This window comes from Pinus tabuliformis, chromosome J (genome assembly GCF_031772625.1).
Source record: "Pinus tabuliformis cultivar Carrire ecotype Pingquan chromosome J, CPIR1, whole genome shotgun sequence".
Classification (NCBI taxonomy): domain Eukaryota; kingdom Viridiplantae; phylum Streptophyta; class Pinopsida; order Pinales; family Pinaceae; genus Pinus; species Pinus tabuliformis.
In genome coordinates, this window is record NC_142295.1 from 884,214,101 (window position 1) to 884,222,521 (window position 8,421).

At 32.1% G+C, this 8,421-nt stretch overlaps 1 non-coding gene across 1 annotated transcript; it reads right to left on the bottom strand.

The window, feature by feature from the left end:
* Nucleotides 1-8,122: 8,122 nt before the first annotated feature.
* On the bottom strand, nt 8,123-8,209 carry TRNAS-GGA (transfer RNA serine (anticodon GGA)). The gene has a single exon. It is a non-coding gene; the product is annotated as a tRNA-Ser (tRNA).
* Between the last annotated feature and the right edge of the window lie 212 nt (nt 8,210-8,421).

Genomic DNA, 8,421 nt, shown 5'->3' on the forward strand with positions numbered 1-8,421 from the left:
TTTTGTTTGTAATGAGAGATGCATTTTAGAGGAGCGTAAACAAGGTATGGATAAGAGATTGTAAAGTAGAAAGCAGAAAGTACGAAATTTGTTAAATTTTGTTTAGACCCTAGAGACATGGAACAATAAATTCACATGGAACATGTTAATTATTCATTAAAGTGATGAGATCTTTCAACCACTTCTGTGCGAAAATCCAGGTGAGGTTGCATGGTCATAGCTCAGGGAATTTTTTATTTAAACATAATGAATCGCCATTTGGGGGTTAATTTAAAAAAACGTAAAGAAAGCTTAAAGAAAATTATTGTTGGCACGTAAAGTGATAAATAAAATACGTTATTCCTAGTTGTAGCGCAAGGAAATCGGGTAGTCAGAAGTTGACATGGTGATAAATTCAAGTTTCTGTCACTACTCATGACATCCATGAAGTCCAGTGTAGTCGAGGTAAGACAAACGTTGGTAGTCGGGAGGTCGGGTTTGTAGAAAATTCATTCATTTTGTTCGAGTATGTTGCACAACCCCGCTGTAGTCAGGAATCAAAAGGTTCGAAACATGTGCAATGAAATTATGAAATACAAAGGACCAACCTCTGACTTTGGACTTGCATTTTTGAATTTAGTTATTTTTTTTGGAATTTATGCTTCAATTTTTTTTTTGAAAAAAAAAACTATTTACAAAAAAAAAAGGAAAATAAAGATAATTTTTTATATATGGTCCTTATTTTATTTCTTTTATACAAATAATAAAATATTGTCTTCATATGGAAATTCATCATGGTCAACCATGGGTGAACATGCCCAAATGTCTCATGCTTAGGGTTTATATACGTTCACCTTATAATATTAATCAGTTGGGTTTAATATTAGTCCCTTGGGTTTGTAATCTCTTTGGTGTTTTAGTATTGGTGCCTTGGGTTTATTATTTCTTTGGGCTTATAATATGACTCCCTTCGCTTTATTAATATAAGGGTTGATGTTTGTAGGGTTTAATATTATTCACATGGATTATAATAAAATTTGGAGGGTTTTATATTATTCGCACGGTTGATAATATTAATTCTATGTCTTTAATATGAATCCCTTTGCTTTAAAATATTTATATAATCAAGCTGAGGTTGCATGGTTGGAGTTCGGGGATTTTTTTATTCAAAGATAACTTATTTTCATTTGAGATTTAATCTATAAAAAAGTAGAGAAAGCCAAATTAAAATTATGGTTCGCACACAAACCAATAAATAAAGTATTTTATTCGTAATGGAAAGGAAACCTAGTCAGGTAATCAAAAGTCAATATGGTGTTGAATTAATGTTTTTGCCAGCGATGGCTGTGACCCCGACATGCAATGTAGTCCGTTAAGATGGAAGGTCAGGTGTGAATAACTTTCTTTCATTTTGTTTGACTATGGAGCTCGACCCCGCTATAGTCGGGATTTGGAACGTCAATTATCTAAGAAATATTTTTATGAAATAGAAAGGTCCCACCTGCGACCTGCGACTTACATATTATCTTTACTTTTTTTCTTTTCTGACTTTTCATGTTGCAATTTTTTTTTTGAATTTTTGAAAAAAATGCTATTTACAAAAAGAAGGGAAAAAAAGAGATGAATTCTTATATAAGGTCCTTCTTGTTTTATTTTTTTAAACATATAATAAAAGATTGACTTTATATGGAAACCCATCATGCTCAACCATCATTGACCATGCTCAGACGTCACATAGTTAGGGTCTATATACGTTGGTTCATAATATTAATTGCCTGGGTTTAATATGAATCACTTGGGTTTGTAATGTGTTTGGTTTTTAGTATTGGTCCCTTGGGTTTATTATTTTTTGGTGTTTTTAATATCACTTGCTTGGATATATTGATCAAATGGTTGATGTTCATAGGATTTAATATTGTTCACGAGGTTTATAATATTAATTCAGTGTGTTTAATATGAATCCCTTGGTTTTATTGATCCCTTGGTTTTATGAATCTCTTGAGCTTACAATATTAATAATTTGTTGGCTTCATTAATGCCTTGGGTTTATAATATTAATCCTTTGGGTTTTCAATGTGTAGGATTTATAATATTAATCACTTGGTTTTGAAATATTAATACCTTAGGTTTATTAATGATATTATTGTAAATGTCATTAATATGTATCAATAATAATATTAATCTCAAATATTTAGTATATTAACATTTTCTATTTCTTATTTTTATTTCTATTTTTATTTTTATATTTTTATTTATTGCATATATTTATTATAAAATATTATTTTTATTATTTCATATATTATTATTATTAATTGGTTATTGGTAACTGATTTGATCGATGTTGTTATTATAAGTCGGGGAGCCTAAATCCCCTTCTAAATCCCTTAAGTAAAGGTCGACATTACTTCTATCAAAGTGAATGTGACTTTTTATTTCAATGTTCTCTGTGTGGTATGCATATCAATATTGAGGGATAAAGACAAAGGTTTGTGGTGAGGGTCAGGGTCAGGCTTGTACCTGTTAAGACGCCCAAAGTTTGTAATATCGTTGAGGAGATGGATGTCATAAATTCGATAATCCATGATGTTGCTACCCATCCTATGGAAACATCTTATTTGTCCAGAGAGAGGCCATTTATTAATACCATTACGTGTGATTAGGTCTTGGTAACTACAAAGTTTGATGAGCTCGGTGCCAAATAAGTTCTCGATTATGTCTTTGGAATTTCTCTTGAATCTATTAGCTAACTTACCATCCTCATCAAGTAAAAAAGGGTCGATGTTAGAGTTGTTACTTAACAAAATAGATTGGTTAGTACTAGTTGGAGCATTAAAGTCCCCAAGAAAAATGATATTGCCTTCATTCCTTAGGTTGTATATGTATTTTTCTAAGGTATTGAACGGACAATTCTTATCCTTGTTGTTTTTCTTATAGGATGTAGAGTTGATAGGGGCGAAATAGAAGATTGCAAGAAAGATCCTATTTGTTGTAGAATCAGAGATCGCGATCCACATGTACTGATTAAAGGGGTTGATTTTATGAAGTGATGCCATTCCCTATTTATCACTTGTGTTTGAGACTCTATCTCTAATAATAGCTTTTCTATACCTAATAATTACCCATTTCCCTTCTTTTCTTGCCTCGACCTTTTATACTTCTTTCCTAAGTTCAACTTGGTCTTCTGGAATGAGATCTTCATTTATAAATATTCCCATTCCTTTTAGGCATGGGGATTTCCTAAGTATATATAATTTATGGTCATTACAATTGACCTTGACACGGATTAGTCTACGTTTATGCTAAAGTATCTTTCCCACCTGTATTTCTTCAATGAGTTAAGTTGTTTGAATTTTATATTTTGTCTTTAATTGCTTTTGAACTAATTCTATTGTTTCTTCATTGTTTTTCTCTTCTATACCAGCAAGTATAAAATGTAAGGCTCTTTTTAGGTGCTCATAGTTAAGTAAAATTAGATTATTAATTTCTTTCTTTATGGGTTTAATATCCAATTTATTCGTTGTGTTATTTAGGACTAAATTATTATGTTGTTGTTCTTTTAGACTTTTAATATCACTTTTCAAAGTGTCATTTTCTTTAACCATTGCTTGTTTTCTATGTTCGATTTCTTGAATTCTACCCTTCATTCATTGGAGTTCAGTCTTGAGTGAGAGTACTTTATTTTCTAATGATTTGTGATTATTGTCAATCATTGTAGTTAATTCTAGTTTAAAATGGTTTTATTTTTCTTCTCTTCATCTTTTTAAAGATTCAATGTACTCATAAAGACTCCCTAGGGTAATTTTACTTGGTCTCCCTTTGCTAGAGTGGGGTTTAGAAATATGGGAAGTACCCATAGTGGAAATAAGAAGAACTTAACATGATGAGAGTAAGTAGGAGTGTATGCTCCTGTCAGAGTTATCTGTAGTGGTGTTTCTAATGCAGATCATGGGTTGTTGATACAATCAAGTGTCTGCCCTTCTTCAGTCCATATTCAATCACTCCATCAACCTCATACTTTCTCTCCAGTGCATAAAATCAAAGTCGTTTAGTGATGCACAATATACATAAGAGGTGTTTCATGCATAGCCAGAACTTTAATTGCAATGGATGAGTGGTCCTATACTTTTCCTCAGATGCCGAATTTCTTTCCAGTGCCAAGAAAGGAGGTTCCAAGGTTTTCTAATAATCCACAGTGCTTAGACAATAATTACTAATATATTAATTATTATTATTATTAATATAATAAGTAATATATAAGATTTTATTATGATTATTTATATTAAATTATTTCCTTAATTTTTTTTTATTAATATTATTAATTGATATTTATTGATTATTATATATTTATCAAAATTAATATCGTTAATAGTATAGATTATTATATATATTATTATTCCAATCTATACCATTAACGATATTAATTTTGATAAATATATAATAATCAATAAATATCAATTAATAATATTAATAATTATCTTTTCCTTTTCACGAAATAATATTAATGTAAATAATAAAAATAAAAATACTCTCATATATTAATTATTATATTAATATTAATAATAATTAATATATTAATAATAATTATAATTAATATATTAATAAATAGTAAATACTATATTAATAATAATTAATATTTATCAATATTTTTTAATCGTGATTAATTGATAAATAAATGTATATCAATCCTATTCATTTAAATAAATATAATTATGCGAATTTAAATTAATTTAAATGTTAATAACTTTATAATAATTTTACATCTTATAAGAAGTATTTACAATGAATAAAATACACCCCAGTAATTTCCCAGGTTATATTAAAGCTTTCGGGTATAAAGTTAAATTGAAACTTTATGCATTTGTAGGACTTCTACTGAATGGGTACTACAAATAGCATATTTTGAACTTATTGGAATGATTTAATGCCTTTTTTCTAATTTCACATGATCATTACACCTTTATCTCTGTGATTTTTTTTTAGCGAATAAATTGATTTCACCAACTATTTATATCGGATAAATATATATATATATATATATATATATATATAGATAGATAGATAGATAGATAGGATGGTAACTATTTTTTGAATTGTATTAATTAAAAAAAAAGCATATAGTATCACTTAACCAAGCATATTTGAAATCGGATAATCTTAGTAGCATCTTTGTGTTATTGTAAATTAATTTTATTGTTATTTATGATGATGATTTATATTTTTATTCGTTTACTTTATTTTTTATTTCTTTTAATTTGATTTTAGAAGTTTATGGTAGAGAAATAGCTGAGCAAAAAAAATTCCATTTTAAAAGATCGTGGTAGAGGAATTATAAAACAAGGGGGTTGTGGAGTAGCTAGTCCCTCCCTCAGAAAGAAAATAATGGCCAGAGGAGCTTTTCTTGCCGGCAGCAAGCCTGTTGAAACACACATCTAAGAAGCAGCATCACCACAGGAAGAAATAGTACCACAACAACCAATGGCAGCAGAGTAAAAAGTCAGGAGCAGATTCAGAGCCTGTTGAAACAAAAGTTGAAGTGAAATTGTTTTTCCTAATGAACTTAGAATAGGTCATGTTGAAAGCCTCCAGAGAATGATATTTGGACCTCAGTGATCAGTATCCACCAGAGCCTATTGTTGTTCGTGATCGATATCGAGATCCAGACCCATAGCCATCAAGCCTTTCTCGTTATACCCCATTCTTAACAATTTGTCATTTCGATAATCCAAAAGTCGAAACAGTTGTTCCAACAGCGGCTTAGGAAGCACCACCACTAGGAGTGATTTTTTAAGCACCAACAATTGATTCATCAGTGCAAGCACCCGCACCACTACAAGCATCGACAGAAGTCAAGGCAGTAGCTCTCCTGGAAGTGTTTGTTGTATCAATTACGTACGTAACTGATGACTTTCGAAGTGGAATGGATGAGAGAGGCATCGATTGAGTCAACTGAATCATCAACAACTACAGAATTTGGTCAATTAACAGAGTCGAAATGTTTCAATGGTTGTTCAGTAGTATTAGTAATTGCGTGTGACCTGTGTTAGTAATTGAGTAGGAACTTGTTAAAGAAGATATAATTATTGAGCAACACTTCCTAATCAAGGCAATACTAAAAAAAAAAAAGAGCAAAACAAAGCATTGCGAAATTTACACCTAAAAACAGGTAGCCAAAATATTTTTTAAACGGATATGGACATTGTTTTATTGTATCATTAAGTTTAGGAGGAGGCAACAGGTATAAGGCGATAAATTCTCATCGCTCCTGCACAAAGGTAAGGTAAGGTCCACCTGTAAATCAAAGACAACGCCGGATAACTCGGATTACTCCGAAACTATTACTTTCAAATGACAAATCACATGCAACAGTTGTTCTCCTCAATATTAACGCTAAGAAAAGCCCAAAACATTCACACTCCCTCCCCCTCCTCCCGAAGGTCTTTATCGCTTTTCTGAAGGGCCTTTTACTTCAGACCCAAGGAGGAGGAGTTTTCCATATATGTAATTGAATTAATAATTAGACCATTCAAAAATGGTATCTACTTACGAATGGGATTGAACATATATGTATTTTCCATTTCAATTATATGAATATATAGATATTCATATAATTGAAATGCGGGTATGGTTGAATGGTAAAATTTCTCTTTGCCAAGGAGAAGATGCAGGTTCGATCCCCGCTACCCGCCCTTCACATGGAATATGAAAAAGAATAGTTCATGTATTGATTATTTCTTTTCCTCACTTATAATTCAATTATAAATTGATAAGTGAGAGAGCAATCCTTTCCGGACCAAAATACTTCATATGTTCTGGTCTGGCGGAGACAGGATTTGAACCCGTGACCTCAAGGTTATGAGCCTTGCGAACTACCAGACTACTCTACTCTGCACCATTGATTTATATCATAATCAGAATGGGTACACAAAACAATAATGGGATATAGTACCCCTATCCCTATATAGGGATAGGGGTACTATATCCCATTATCACAAGAAACTTCAATTACTTTTTTCTTTTCCTACCAACTCGATTTTTTTATCCCGGGCAATAAACATGCGTGGGCAATCTCACGGAGTATGTGTCCGGACAATCCAAAGTCTCGATAGTTGGCTCTAGGTCTTCCAGTCGAAGAACAACATCGATGGAGACGTGTAGGTGCACTATTACGTGGTGAAGATTGCAATTTTCTATGAATTTCCCATTTGTCATCCAATGATGACACTTTTCTTTTTTCCTCCAAAGATTGACGAATTAAATGATATTTCCATTCCAGTGCTTGTCTCTTCTTCTCTCTCTGAATGAGACTCTTTCTCACCATAATAGTTCAGTCGGTACTATTACCTACCAGGAATCTCGTATCCGGCTAGAAGAAAAACAGAAATAGCGTTTTCATTACAGACTAACGGAGCGACAATTGCTTAAATATGTTCGTATTGCTAGAGGAGCCAAAGGCTCAACGGGTCAGGTCCTATTGCAATTACTTGAAATGCGTTTGGATAATATTCTTTTTCGATTGGGTATGGCTCCCACCATTCCCGGAGCTAGACAATTAGTGAATCATGGACATATCCGGGTTAATGACCATATGGTAGATATACCAAGTTACCCTTGCAAACCTCAAGATGTGATTACTATAAGAGATCAACAAAGATTGAGAGCTATCACTAAGAAGAATATAGATCTGTTCCAGAGGGATAAATTGCCAAATCATTTGACTTTTCATTCCTTACAATATAAAGGATTCATCAATCAAATAATAGATAGTGAATGGATCAATTTGAAGATTAATGAATTGCTGGTCGTAGAGTATTATTCTCGTCATGCTTGAATCGATAATGAAATGAAAGAGAGGGGTGGGTTGGTTGCTGGGCATCTGGAAATTATGTTCTTCTCCCTTCTTTTTCCCTTCCCCGAAGGAGACATTTTATAATCCTTACGTACGTTACTTGTTATCCGGGATACCTTTTTTTTATTGCTTCTTAAAATAGTCTTTACTTTTCCCATACCACGAACCGATGTTCGTTTTATTTTCTCTATTACAAATAGAGGTAGATTGATCCTGGAATTAGGAAATAGTCCTATTGGGATTCAATAGATTGGAAAAACAATGGATGAGAAGAAAATAGATAGTAGGGCGAAGATACGGAAAGAGAGGGATTCGAACCCTCGGTAAGCAGAAGCCTACATAGCAGTTCCAATGCTACGCCTTGAACCGCTCGGCCATCTTTCCTATGAGATCTCTTGGTTCTAATTAATAAAATGAGTCAATAGCAACTTCCTTATGAAACGAATTCTTTTTGTTCAGGTACGAACAGTTCAATCTTTCAGAAATAAATAGATAATAAATAAGGTAATGATTCAATCCCCCCCGGAAAAACGAAAGGAAATTTTTTACAACTTCCTCTTATTTTAGGAAATCCTCAATCATCCCAGTTAATCCGA